This window comes from Podarcis bocagei (genome assembly GCF_964188305.1).
Source record: "Podarcis bocagei genome assembly, chromosome: 5".
NCBI classification, from domain to species: Eukaryota; Metazoa; Chordata; class Lepidosauria; order Squamata; family Lacertidae; genus Podarcis; species Podarcis bocagei.
Genome location: NC_138129.1, coordinates 84,637,485 through 84,652,925, shown reverse-complemented (window position 1 = coordinate 84,652,925; position 15,441 = coordinate 84,637,485).

Below are 15,441 nucleotides of genomic sequence, written 5' to 3'. Positions count from 1 at the left end.
AAACAGCTTCAGCCTTGTCACATACCCTACAGTGGACTCGCAAAGCACAAGGATTTATAATGGTGAGTCACCCAGAGGACCAGTTCACCACCCACCACCAATAAACCAAATTGACAGGGAAGGGTCAACCTTGAAAACAAATGAGAATTGGTATCAGTTATGTCAATTATGTTCATGTGCCTCCTCCACAAGATCTGGATCCACACAGGAACGGACCTTTTCTTCACCGGATCCCGTTTGTGGAATGCTCTCTCCGGGGAGGTTCAGCTGATACCTTCATTATACACCTTTAGGTGTCAGATGAAAATGTTCCTCTTCAACCAGGCCTTTGGTTGATTAATCACCAATATTTTAAATGTTGGTTAATTCTTGGTTTGGTTTTGTTATTGTTTTTATTAAAATTTTAAGTATATATATTGTATTTTTATGTTGTAAACTGATGAAGGGCTATATTCACATTTAATAAATAATAATAAATAAAAAAAATTGTATGCCACAACTGCTGCTCTTATTTTGTTAGCTAAAAAGTGGAAAACCCAAGAATTACCAACGATAGAAGAATGGCAGATGAAGATGATGGACTTTTTGGAGCTAGCCAACCTAACCGGAAGAGTCTGCGACCAGAAGGAGGAGGAGTATCAGGAAGAGTGGATTAAATTTAATGATTATTTAGTTAAATATGTTAAGTTAAATTAACTGAAAACAGCTTGCAGATACTTAATTGGCTTAGGATTTTATTTATGTTAATTTTTATGTTTAATTCCATAATGTGAAGATTTAAGGATGTTAATGTTTAAGTTAAATTTCATAAGAATTGTGATTTGGAAAACCGTTAAAAGGACATGCAATGAAATTCAACCAAGAGGAAGTGAGGAAGTCACTTAACAAAGTTAATAAGTGTAATTTTCAATAAGGTTATGATTTATGTTTGTTTGTCTTGTGTGTTTGCTTGTTTGTAAAATTGTGAAAACCAATTAAAAAAAATTGGAATTAATAAATAATAATAATCATATGCTTGCAAAATTAGCTATTATATCGATTTCCAGTTAGGGTATGTTATTCTGCCTTTCTGTAGCCTACTTTTCTGTTCATAGTCTAAACTTAGTCCAGAATGTGAACACAACTGGTGCATGTACCATGTGTCACAGAAGCTAGCTTGTTCTCATAGTAGCCAACCAGATATCTATGGGAAGCCTAACTAAGATCTTCTTAAATGTGCGTATTTCACAAGCACCGACTGAGCTTAAATAAATGCATCCATTCTTGTATTACGTGGCTTGACATGACTGAGTTTTTCTCCTTTCAAAAAATTCAAGATGTGAGTCTGTTTTCCTTCCGCACATAGGAATCAAACAATGGAGGGCAGATGGGGAACTCTTCAGAAATATCAATGGAACTGTAGCTCCCTTTTCGTGTGTGTGTTTACAGTACTTTTTTCTGCTTCTGATGTGACAAATGTAGGCTGCAACTGCGATCTTCAAAATGCATATTCATGAAGAGAGAGGCACTGTCCGCTGAACACGGCCCCTACTGTCATTCGAAGAGTACTCTTATTCATTTGTAGGAGCATTAAGAGCTAAGCCATTCTTTACCACGGCACTGTGAGAAGTGTTTGTCTTCTTCTTCCCACATTGTTTTAAGTCATGTTTGGATATAGGAAATATGTGGACAGAGCCAATGAAGTGGTTCCCATCTGTTGCTTCAACTTCCGAGTTTCAGTTATTCTGGATACATTAACTCAGAGCACAAGGGTAAAGGTAAAGGTAAAGGTACCCCTGCCCGAACGGGCCAGTCTTGACAGACTCTGGGGTTTGTGCACCCATCTCACTTAAGAGGCCGGGGGCCAGCGCTGTCCGGAGACACTTCCGGGTCACGTGGCCAGCGTGACAAAGCTGCATCTGGCGAGCCAGTGCAGCACACGGAACGCCGTTTACCTTCCCGCTGGTAAGCGGTCCCTATTTATCTACTTGCACCCGGGGGTGCTTTCGAACTGCTAGGTTGGCAGGCGCTGGGACCGAGCAGCGGGAGCGCACCCCGCCGCGGGGATTCGAACCGCCAACCTTTCGATCGGCAAGCCCTAGGCGCTGAGGCTTTGTGAATGCATACAGTTTCACCCTTGCAATGCAGGAAAGAGGCCAAGCATAACATCACTGATTATTGGCTACAGTACTGTCTCCACCCTGACACCACTTCATTGGCTGCCCCTTATTTATTTTTAAAATTAATATTTTTTTGAATCAGTTTCAGTTACAAAAATGACAAAAGAACAAAGAAAAAAGAGGGAGAAAGAAAAAGTGTGGGAAAGTACAATGATTAAAAAACATATACAGTGGTACCTCGGGTTACATACGCTTCAGGTTACATACGCTTCAGGTTACAGACTCCGCTAACCCAGAAATAGTGCTTCAGGTTAAGAACTTTGCTTCAGGATGAGAACAGAAATCGTGCTCTGGCAGCGCAGCAGCAGCAGGAGGCCCCATTAGCTAAAGTGGTGCTTCGGGTTAAGAACAGTTTCAGGTTAAGAACGGACCTCCAGAACGAATTAAGTACTTAACCCGAGGTACCACTGTAGTATAATACGGTAAATATAAGCAGATACATTTTATAGATAGATATAAAATATTATTGTCGAAACAAATATATGATTATTAATAACCTACTATATTTTGTATGAACTCATTCCAAATGTTGATATATTTATCCAAAGTCTACATCTATAAGCAATCCGTTCATATGTTGCAGGTGTTGTCATATCATCAATTCATTGATTAAAGGGGATCATATCTTTACTCTTCCAAGTCATCAATTCCAGTCTCTTAGGCATGCAGAATCCATTTTCGTTGTCCAGTTGTCAGCTTCCAAACGATAGGAATATAGTTCTAAAGTCTATTTTCCTCTAATAAATGAATGGAAAAAGAACCTACCCACATGACGCTGCCACGAAAACCTTGCACATATACTATGTAAAAGAATGAAAGTGTGCTCTCCCCACCCCCTTCTCTCTTCCCCACTCCATCACCCACTTTTCTTCCCGCCCCCCAAATCTCACACTGTCTATAACATTAGTGTCTCACATTGAATGTAACTGATCAATAAAAATGACTCTTTGAACTGAAAGCAGAGGCGTGGTATGTACTTTTGTTGCCCAAGAAAATACCGTATTTTTTGCTCTATAAGACTCACTTTTTCCCTCCTAAAAAGTAAGGGGAAATGTGTGTGCGTCTTATGGAGCGAATGCAGGCTGCACAGCTATCCCAGAAGCCAGAACAGCAAGAGGGATTGCTGCTTTCACTGCGCAGCGATCCCTCTTGCTGTTCTGGCTTCTGAGATTCAGAATATTTTTTTCCTCGTTTTGCTCCTCCTAAAACTAGGTGCGTCTTGTGGTCTGGTGCATCTTATACAACGAAAAATGCGGTATTTAATAAAAACAATTTTTTAAAAGTATATTTTCCTCTGTAATTTTTTAGGTTTTTCCATGTGATCATGTTTATATAGTTCAGCACTTTCTCCCCAAACCTAGTGAGTACAGAGCACTCTAGGAACATATGTTTCAAAGAGATATCACCCCCTTACAGAAGTGCCGATGTGATGCTGTTCCGTCACACTTTATTTTCAACTTCCTATCACCAAACTTGACACCAGGGAAGAGATGGGGTGCAAGCCACCCTTATATCTTCCAGTAACACAGGGTGTAGACCTCGGTGAGTGGCAGTGAATCTCTCTTTCCCAGCCTGGGCCACTTCACAGGGTTTTTGTGAAGTCAACCAGTGATAATCCCAAGTACAGCATGAAGGTAGGGGACGCGGGTGGCACTGTGGGTTAAACCACAGAGCCTAGAACTTGACGATCAGAAGGTCGGCGGTTCAAATCCCCGTGACGGGGTGAGCTCCCATTGCTCGGTCCCTGCTCCTGCCCACCTAGCAGTTCGAAAGCATGTCAAAGTGCAAGTAGATAAATAGGTACCACTCCGGTGGGAAGGTAAACGGCGTTTCCGTGCGCTGCTCTGGTTCGCCAGAAGCGGCTTAGTCATGCTGGCCACATGACCCGGAAGCTGTACGCCGGCTCCCTTGGCCTGTAAAGTGAGATGAGCGCTGCAACCCCAGAGTCGTTCGCGACTGGACTTAATTAATTACCTTTACCTTTTTTACAGTATCCTGAGTTCTTTTAACAAAAGGTAGGATGGAACTGTCAAGACAAGGAAGAAGTCCAATTCATTCAAACCTCCAATTCATTCACTCAAGCCTGTCAGCTAATATCGCTCCCTTTCCCTTCCAATATTAACTGATGTCTAAGGTTAGTTAAAACTACAGTCCTGCTATTCTTTTTTTTAAAAAAAAAAAAAAAAACCTCACAAATTTACTCAAGCCAAAAAGCCAACAAAGTTTGCTATTAATACTGAGGCCAGTACCTACATGGGAATCATCACCTGGGGGATTCTGTGCAAGGAGAGAAACCTGTCAGTGATTTTACCCATGTTTAGATTTCAGCCACTATTCCACTGCATAGGAGTCATTGCCAAAAGGCTTAGTCATTTTCCAAGCAATTTATATATTTCTTGGACTTGGCATCCCAGTTAGTCTATTGATTTCATGTTCTTCTATTCCAAGTTGGAGTTCCAGCTCATTGACTTCTCCATCCAGTGCTGGTTTCGGGAGGTGTCACTGAAAGACATCTCTGCTTTAAACAGCTACATGTAGAGCTATAATTTTTTTTCCCAGGCTGATGAATTAGCTTCTAAATATCCTTTCTGCAGGGCAGGATATCCCCCACCCCCAGGACAGGAAGGGAAGGAAGAGTAAGTTGATTTCAGTAATAAAAAGTTTCTGCTTCAGCCCGCATCCATGGCCACAATCCAGGCTTTAAATCACTGTCATCATAAGCTTTAAAAAAATCCTTTTTCATACTGCCTTCTGATTCAGCAGCATGTTGTAAATTAAACATTGGCCATTATGACTATTTTGAGGTTGCATCAGAAGTCCTCTGATATATAATTTTTTTAAATCCGCATTTATAGAATGCAAAAGCCAAGTGTACAGTGTGATCAGTAGCTGTTGTTATTGGGGAGGGCAGGAAATAGGATGTTGTTTTATAATTTAGAAAGATGGTGTCTCTGCCTTGTACTCGATCCTGTTTTGTAGAAGAAGAAGAGGAGGAGGAGTTTGGATTTGATATCCCGCCTTTCACTCCCCTTCAGGAGTCTCAAAGCGGCTGACATTCTCCTTTCCCTTCCTCCCCCACAACAAACACTCTGTGAGGTGAGTGGGGCTGAGAGACTTCAAAGAAGTGTGACTGGCCCAGGGTCACCCAGCAGCTGCATGTGGAGGAGCGGGGAATCGAACCCGGTTCACCAGATTACAAGCCTACCGCTCTTAACCACTACACCACACTGGCTCTCATCTTTCGGAACCCAAGGGTCCGAAAACTGGCCAACTGTGCCTGCAACACTATGGATGTTAACCATACTGTGCACAGCCCTACACAGAAGCAGGTCCCATTGAGTTAACTCAATGAGCTTACTTCTGAGCAAGTGTATTAGGATTGCAGCTTTCAGCATTTTAACCCCCTTTGCCAGCATGGCAGCTCACCAGAAGAAAAAGCTGCTCAGGTGCAGGCGTGTTCGTTATTTGCAGGTGTTTTGTTTTGTTTAAGAAAACACATGTGCCTCTTAATGGCAGTGGAATCCCCAAGTGGTTTTTACAAAAAAAAAAAAAAGGTTATTGCTATTACTGTTATTTTAACATTCTCTTTTTTTCATTTCACACACTCCTTCCCTCACCCCTCCTTCCAGATGTTGCTCCACTGAGCATCAGCCAACATGGACAACAGTCGGGAGGTGATGGGAGGTGTAGTTCAGCAGCATCTGGAGAAGGATCATGAGTTAACCACCCTTGGTGTATAGGCTAAAGTACAGGTGCACGATGAGAGACTTCACTTGCCAATGGGCAGAGCCACAGCTTCTAGAAAGGAAACAATCACTAGCGCAATTTCTTACATTTGCTCAGTTTCTGCCTTCCATGTCAGTCCTTGTAGCCTGCTCAGCTTCATCCTTTGCCTTCCAGATCTCTGGACTCTGAACAACTTCTTGTTGGCTGCCTTCCAAGAACTCTCCTTAAGACTGGTCCTGTTTGGTCTTCTTGCTGGACCTTGGCTGCTCTCATCTTCCTTCTCCCCATTATTCTCTCAGTGTACACTGGCAACAACTCTTCACCTAAGCAGAACCAGGACAGAAGATGATTTCCCCCCCCTTTAATTGCTTGTGGTGTGGGCGGGAGGGAGTTGCATCATCTGTCGCTGTCAGTTTTCCTTTTGGCAAGAAATGGTCCAAAATCAATTACCTAAACAATCAGAAGTAATATATTGCTATACAGTCAATTTGCCAAAAAGTTTTAATGTACTGCAGCTGAGCTCTGCATTATTCCGGTCGCATACCCATTCAGCAGGGAGTTCACTCTTGAACCGATCAATGTTCCAAGTCTTACGATGATGGCAGAGGCTCTCATTATTACAGCCGAGAGAGAGGCAACTCCAAGGATGCTTCTGGGGGAGCAGAATTGTGATGCCTTTGCATCTTGTTGGCTACTAGATGAAGAATCCTCATTCTGACCCTTTGTAAAATGGGCGGGGGGGGGCAGTCAGAAAAATGGGAACAGGGCAAGGAACTGTGGCACCTGCATTTTATTTTATAGATGGGGAGCCATCAGAAAGACAGGTAGGATGATTCGCAACTCTGGCAAATGGTCCATGTGGCTGAGTCTGTGGGATTGTTGTGCTCCACAAAATCTGTGGTAAGCCTGTGATCTGCTCCCGCAAACAGCTCTTGAAATATTTGCTACCCAATGCTAGAGCTGGAACCGGACTGCCTCTTAAATTCTGCTTCACACAGCAAATCTTCACCAGTGTCTCAGGAATGGCTTTACAGTGGTACCTCGGGTTAAGTACTTAATTCGTTCCGGAGGTCTGATCTTAACCTGAAACTGTTCTTAACCTGAAGCACCACTTTAGCTAATGGGGCCTCCTGCTGCTGCCGCGCCGCCGGAGCCCGATTTCTGTTCTTATCCTGATGCAAAGTTCTTAACCTGAAGCACTATTTCTGGGTTAGCGGAGTGTGTAACCTGAAGCGTATGTAACCCGAGGTACCACTGTATAAGTTCCTGATTTCCCACCCTATTCTCCTATTGCCATTCCACTTCTCAAGCAACCATAATAATTAGCTAGCCAACAATACACAGAGAGGTGCAAATTAGCCACGAGAAGAGCACAGAACTGCAAACACTCCCGCTTTCCCTCTCCTTCTAGTAACATCTATTGTTAAGACGTTGCGTGATGCCCTGTCATCTGTCTGTATGTTTTTCTGCCCCTGACAGTAAGTGATCTGAGGTGGGAGGGGGAGGGAAAAGGCACAGAGTGATCACATCATGACACATGTTGTGTAGAACTAGACATTGCTGGGACAGGAAAAGCAGGACAGGGGAGCAGCAGCTCTTTGTCTCCTCTAATGTCTCTAGGTAGGCTCACCCTCCTCAGCAGCAAAAAAACCCAGTATGAATTGGCTTGCTTAACTTCCAAATTCCCAGCCAAAGCCAAAACAAGTAGCAAAATAATTAAGGATGGGGGTGGAACAGAGGCAAATAGAGGCTAGGTATCCTGTACCTTGAATGCAGGCCACACCTGCTTAAATTATCTCTTGTACACAGCTATGAGTCCTGGAAGACCTGCTCCCAGACTTATAGGTGTTTTTCCACTTGGCCTTGGAGGGCTGGGCCCTGACTGACTCCAGCTACAAAAGCTGAGGCTGCTGATCAGACTCTTGGGCTGGGGTGTTATTTAGGGGTTTTTGTTTGTGTGGGTTGTTGCTGTTATTGGTCTTCATTTTTGGTGTTTTTTTATCTTCTTATGATTTATTTGGAAATTGTTCCGTTTGGTTGTGTACTTTTTGATGTTTTATTTATTGTTTTTGTTACGTTTATAATTTTGTAATTTTTTATACATTGTAAGCTGCCAGAGGTGCCCTTAGAGGATGAAAACTTCCACCTAGAGATAAATAAATTACGGTAAGTAACCGAGTTGCCACATAGCGGAGGCCACAGTGGTAGGATATTTAAAGCCCTGTGTACTGGAAATAGCAGTGGGATAGTAAACTGTGAGCATGGTTTTAACTTTGGAAAGGTGGCATAAAAATATAATAATTGAAATGAATGATAAGAAGTCCAGGAGCCCTGTTCCTCTTTTGCATCTGTCCATCCTAATAATAATAATAATGACACCAACTACAAGTTATTCTGGACTGAGAAATCACAACACACACACTGTTGAGGCTCACAGTTTAGTATCTCACTGCTATCTCCAATACATAGGATTTTAAATATCCTACCACTGTGGCCTCCGCTATGTGGCAACTCAGTTACTTAATTTATTTCTCTCTAGGTGGAAGTTTTCACCCTCTAAGGGGACTTCCGGACGGTCTGTATTTTCAACTGGGATCCAACCACATACTGACAAATTCGGGTCACAAAATTATAGTTGGTTGGAAGGTCTTGTGCATCAATGCTGCTTCCCAAAAAGTTCAGACTTCTCGCAACAGGTAACACAAGCGAAAAATGCATGATAACACTTGCTTTGCAGCAGTGTCAGCTAGCCTCCCCACAAAAAAAATCAGGATGAATGCTCAATTATTCACCAGTCAACATCATGTACCCTAATTGACCTGCAAACATATCAGGATGGATGCTCAAAAAAACAGATAATCTAGGAGCATATTATATGTGGAGTTTTCCCAGTGGTGAAGCACTGTGTAAGGAGGGAATGTTAGGAACTTGCTCCAGTTCAGATATGAAGGAGGAAAAGTTTAAACAAGCACAGGGGTCAGCAAACTTTTTCAGCAGGGGGCCAGTCCACTGTCCCTCAGACATTGGGGGGGGGTGGACTATATTGGGGGTGGAATGAACGAATTGCTATGCCCCACAAACAACCCAGAGATGCATTTTTAAATAAAAGCACACATTCTACTCATGTAAAAACACCACGGAGGCCCCAGAAATGCATTTTTACATAAAAGGGCACATTCTACTCATGTAAAAACACGCTGATTCCCGTACCATCCACAAGCCAGATTTAGAAGGCGATTGGGCCAGATCCGGGCTCCGGGCCTTAGTTTGCCTACCCATGGCTTAAGGCTTCTTATGGTTCCAAGCACTGCCATTCCACTCTTTTGTAAACCATGCATCTTCACTATCTTCTTGGCAATAGTAAATAAAGTCACTGTCCACAGAGCCCTACATTGTCCTGGTTCCCCACCCCCCAGTCCACACCCTCTTTGGTTGGAGGTCTGCTCAAATTGAATAACTGACTGGCTGGATCTAGACACATCAAATAAGCATTTCAGTTAAAAGCACTGCAAACTTTGTACAGTGGTACCTCAGGTTAAGTACTTAATTCGTTCTGGAGGTCTGTACTTAACCTGAAACTGTTCTTAACCTGAAGCACCACTTTAGCTAATGGGGCCTCCTGCTGCTGCCACGCCGCCGGAGCACGATTTCTGTTCTCATCCTGAAGCAAAGTTCTTAACCTGAGGTACTATTTCTGGGTTAGCAGAGTCTGTAACCTGAAGCGTATGTAACCTGAAGCGTATGTAACCCGAGGTACCACTGTACGAGAAATCAGGTTAACAAAAGCAGAACTCCACAACGCCATCTGGTGTCCCAGTGTTAGAATGCATAAACAAAGCATATAAAGGGTTTTTTCTTTGCCAATGTAGCTGAGTTCTCTCTCACACTCAACCACAAATGGTATTGAACTCCCATCCAACTCTCCCCTATTACATCTAGAATGACTCCAGACTGTTGGAGAAGATGTGGTTCACATGGCAGTTGTTTCCACCTGTGGTGGGGCTGCCCCTTGGCTAAATCCTTTTGGCCTGATGTGACAAAGGAGTTTACCAAAATTATAAAATAACGCATCGTTCAACATGTTTGATGACGACAACAAGACTGTGAAATCTAAAGACCTTGTGATATTCCTGCTGGTGGCAGCAGGTCTAAAAAGATAAAAGGACCCCTGACCGTCAGGTCCAGTAGCGGACGACTCTGGGGTTGTGGTGCTCATCTCGCTTTATTGGCCAAGGGAGCCAGCGTACAGCTTCTGGGTCATGTGGCCAGCATGACTAAACTGCTTCCGGCGAACCAGAGCAGTGCATGGAAATGCCATTTACCTTCCCGCCAGAGCGGTACCTATTTATCTACTTGCACTTTGACATGCTTTCAAACTGCTAGGTTGGCAGGACGCAGCAGGTCTACCTATTGTTATTCTCGCATCCTGGTGGAATGATGTGTGGAACACAGCAATCGTGCAAAAACTAACTTGGTAAGTTAGAGCTATTCAAGGATCATTAAAGACAGTCAAGAAGCTCTAAGTTATAAGGTGGAATTTTATTTCATGTGAGATGAACACTAAGCAGTTACATCAAATGCTGCCCTCTGCTTCCTTGCATGTATGGAATGTGTACTGTCTCCAGATTGATGATATTGCAACATCTATTTTTTATTGCACGGACTCTCTTTTGTGCTTGTACTCAGGCGTCTTCATGTCACACATTTTGTATTTCGGTCTCCATACCGGATGTTTGCTGGTGGGATTTTTGTTTGATTCTAATGTATTTGTTTAGCTGTATTTCACTGGTTATTATTTTGCATCCATAACTGATTTTGATTTTTTTTTAAGAAAGAAAAGGAATATGACAGAAAGAAATAAAGACATCTGCCAAACTTTCCGCATTTGTTTGGTTAACGTTTTACAGACCACACACACACACACACACACACACACACAGAGAGAGAGAGAGAGAGAGAGAGAGAGAGAGAGAGAGAGAGAGAACAACTTTCTTATATTTAAATCCTTTGCAAAACCCAGATTCCCAGATGGCAAAGTTTAAACCGGAGTCCTTTTGCATGCGAACCATGTGCCTCCAGCACTGAGCAATGCCACTTCTCAATCATGTTTGCCATCATGATTAATGTGTCAAGGGGTTGTGTAAGACAGAGAAAGACAAGGGCAGCTATCAGGTTCAGCAAGCACCCATTGTTTGAGCTGGGAATACAGAAGAATAAGCGATCAAATCACTAGCAAATGCAATTAAATCTTCTTAGGTCAATTTTCTAAAATGCTGTAGATTTTGTTTTAAGAACAATTGTTAAATTAATTCACGGCAAAACAAAACAACACCAATCCTTCCCTCTTTTCTAACTATGCCCCAAACCTGGACAAATTATTTCATTAAAAAACAGAGAATATATATTTCTTGACATGTCTTTTGGCCATTTAAAATGTTCATGTTCTTATGGGATTCAAGCAACTGTCCCTTAAAGCATGCCAGGGGCATGAGAATGATAATGCAATCATAAACCACAGCCCGGAGAGACTCACAAACATCTTCCCTTGAATTTCCATCAACTTTGGAAAACTAGATTTTACAACTGTAAGCAAACCCCAACTTGCCTAGCGTTTCGAATACAGTTGACATTCAGAATTCCGCTTTTAATTAAGAAAAAGAAAATGGGGGTAGTATTAGAACTCAGCCATGCCTGGATTGCAAAGAAAATTAGTATAAACGGACGGGTAATAGGCAGCAAGTTGACATTCATCTCTTATTTAATCCCTGCATATTAGTACCAAATGTAGCACACCCGTTCTCAACTCCTCATTATACAGTGTTGGAAGCCTGGAAGCTTTGTTCCGAGTATGGATTTCAACACAGGAGTGCAGAACATACCGTATTCAGATTGAAGGACGAGGTTACTCATTTCCACTTCCAATATGAAGGGAAGATTTCAGATGAGTGTAAAATAATGATGACTGGTCCTGGCTGAAATGTGGCCTTGGCCACCAACTTGCTAGGTGGCCTTAGGCAAGCCAGCCACCTCTCAGTCTCCGTTCCGATCTGCAGTATGATGAAAACAACAACAACAATGATTTTATTATTTGCACCCCGTCCATCTGATTGTGTTGCCCTAGCTGATCTGGACCTTCCTTGCAAGAATTGCCAGCATAAGATCTGTGAAGCACTTTGAACTCTTTGCATGCACACTGCATGTGCTAAGTATTATTTACAGGTGCTACTTACAACCTTACCTGTAGGGCCCACAAAATACCAGGGAGTGGAAGTTGTACTTCGGTATGTTATGCAGTAGGATATAACAAACTGCATCCCTTTCTCCTTTCTCTTGGGGTTGCATTTATAATAATGCTTTATATTTGAATGGTCATGGCTTATATACTTATTAATAATAAATAATTGGATGAACTGCGGTGTCTCTGAACATTTTTACACATCACTTGGGAAGACAGGCGAACTAATGCCAGTGTATTGGAGGAAGCAAAGATCACCAGTGTCAAAGCAATGATTCTTCAACATCAATTTTGTTGGACTGGTCATGTTGTGTGGATGCCTGATTATCATCTTCCAGAGCAACTACTCTATTCTGAACTTAAAAATGGAAAGCATAATGCTGGTGGTCAACAAAAGAGGTTTAAAGACTCTCTCAAGGCAAATCTTAAAAAATGTCTTATAAACACCGACAACTGGGAAACACTGGCCTGCGAGTGCTCCAATTGGAGAACAGCCTTTACAAAAGGTGTCATGGGCTTTGAAGACACTTGAACTCAGGATGAAAGGGAGAAACGTGCAAAGAGGAAGGCACGCTTGGCAAACCTTCACCTTGATCAACTCCTGCCCAGAAACCTTTGTACCCACTGTGGAAGGACGTGTGGATCCAGAATTGGCCTCCATAGTTACTTACGGACCCACTGTTAAAACCGTGTTCATGGAAGACAATATTACTTGGCTACGAGTGATCGCCAAAGAAGAAGACGACTTATTAGTAAGAAATAATTGGATGAACTGCTGAAAGGGACGAAAGGGATGAGGTCATAGGCAAGATGGTGACTGTTGTTAATAGAGGAACAAACTGCAGGCAAAGAGGTAGTGGAGAAGCCAGAATAAAGCTGTTAAGGTCTAAACCAAAGCAGCAAAACTGTAAAACCAATCCTGGATAGTTGCTTAGCTAGAAGATTAAGAAAGAAGCCCACTCAACATCTATTGTCTCACCATGAAATTCCATACCCTCTGAGTGTCCCAACTTTCCAGAGGCACTTCTGGAATTACATAAGCCATCCTGGCTTCTGATTTGATCCCGGAATGTCCCTATTTCCCCCTCCAGTGCTGCTGCCACTGCCGAACTTGGGAAGGAAGAAGAGCTGGCACTTGTCCTGAGCAGCAGCAGTGAGGGAGCATCCTGTTGCCTCTCCATGGCCTCTGCTGCCAGCCTCCTCCCTTGGGCAGCAACTGATGGAGAGCAGGTGAGGAAGAGGAGAGGCTGGTGGGACACCGCTAAGCCCACCAAGGAGTGCCAGCCAGCACTCCCGCCAGGAGGTTGCTGACCTGAGAGGGCAAACACGGTGAATGGCAGGTGACCTCCTCAGAGGCACAGCGAGCTAAGTCCGCCTGTTGATTCCTACGTAACTGAGGTTACGGGGAGCAATCCTTGCCTTGCCTCAGCCTCCGGCAATGCATGCTACATCACTGCTTACTACTGATCTTGTTGGAATGGAGCCTGTGTGTGGTTGGGCCAGAACACCTTTCCCCTGGCTTACAAACTGGCATTTGTAAAGGATGTCTGTGAATTTACGTACAAGGCCCTCACAGCCCTTGTTTTCTAGTGTAACCTGAAAAGTTCTGTGGCAATAAAACCACCTATTTGTTAAGGAAGGCGCATAGTGCACTGGAAATGCCAAGGTCATTCTTACACATTCCATTTTTAACTTTTTGTTTGCGCTGGCTCTGGCCTCCCCAAAAAAGTCAACAGAGACACTGGATATTATATTGTGCCTCTCTTTCACACCTCTTGCCCAGAAATATTGCCAAAGTGACAGCATCAGTTCTGTTATGTTAGTAGTAAACAGCTGAAGGTAGATAAGTGAAAATCACCAGCTTGATTTTTAAAGTTGGGGGTTTGATGCATCCCATTTATACATCAGGACTTAAGAGACAGCAATCAGTGTCCCATATTGCTTTGCCATTCTAATTTTACTAGCTCCTTCTGGGCACAAGTTGCGAAAGACATATGCACTCCCTCACCAAATGCAGTGGGATGGATTTACATTTTGGCAAAAACTTGAAGGCAGTTGTATTGTCACCTACGTCTGCTGTGACTGCTACAGAAAAATAATTGCAAGTATAATTTGCATATGCAAACTATCTCACAGATTCAGCTAATCTGTTGCCAAAAATGGTGCCAAGAATTTGGGAGTTCTGTGAAAGGGAAGACTGGAGGATAAAATAATAGTACCACCTTCCCCATATATCAAAATAGCAGCGCCCAGCAAAAGCATCCATTGTGCACCATTATCAGATTAAAACTTATTTCATCACATTACCAGCTTCTACGGTATTACTATATGAAAATAGTGAGCATTTAATGGATCTTATTCCCCCTAAGTTAAATTACAAAGCATTATGAAGGATTAAGCCTATATAAAACTATGTAGATTAATATCACTCAGCAACAAAGAGCATGAATTAATGGGCAGATGACCCAGTTACAAAATGTGGTGGTGTTCATACAAAACGTCAATAAGGTGCATTTTCAGCTTCATGCTCCTTGGTGGACGAGCCATCTGTCTTGCAGAGAAGTTGCACATCCTAAACTTGATGTTTAATCGAAGAACGTCTTGATGTAGTGTCATCTAGAAAAATGTGGCTCTTTTTGTTTTGCGGGTATAATACTGGATTCATTAGTGCTGGGGAAAGGGGTGGGGAGTGCAAGAAAGAAGTGCTGATCTGCATGTGGTGTCCACAGCCATGCTGCACAGGGCAGCCCATCCAGACCCAGCTCCCATCATGCACAGCCATCTCATTCGCCCACCTACACATGGTCAGTGCAGGCACCTAAATGTATTCCACCCACCATGAACAAACACATGTGATGGCGGTGGTGGGAACAGCATTGCATGTTTACAGAGGCCACACCCCTCAGCGCCGGCCGAGCCCCGTATGGCATGCTGCCCGGTTCATGCACATACCAACAAACCGCAGAGCCGCATGGAACCAGGGAAAACAGTGCTTGGGATGTTATTTGTTTGAGTGACAGAAATGAGTCCCCAGCCCCAAACAGGCAGAGGAGGAGAGCATAGCAGCAGGCCTCCCACCCAGGCATGGCAAGTAGCAGACAGGTGGCAAGGGGTGGGGTTGCCCTAAGAAGCAGAGGCACCGCTGGCAGCGAGAAGGGGGTCACAGCAGACCTAGCTTTGCAAAGATTGGGCACACCAGATGGTGCGTTGCAGATGATGTGTTGTCTTTGGGAAGGAGTCAAGAGAATCCACAGAACAGTGTGGGGTGTGTGTGGAAGAGGGGTGTATTCTTCCCTCTGGCGAGCTAAATGCTTGTGCAGG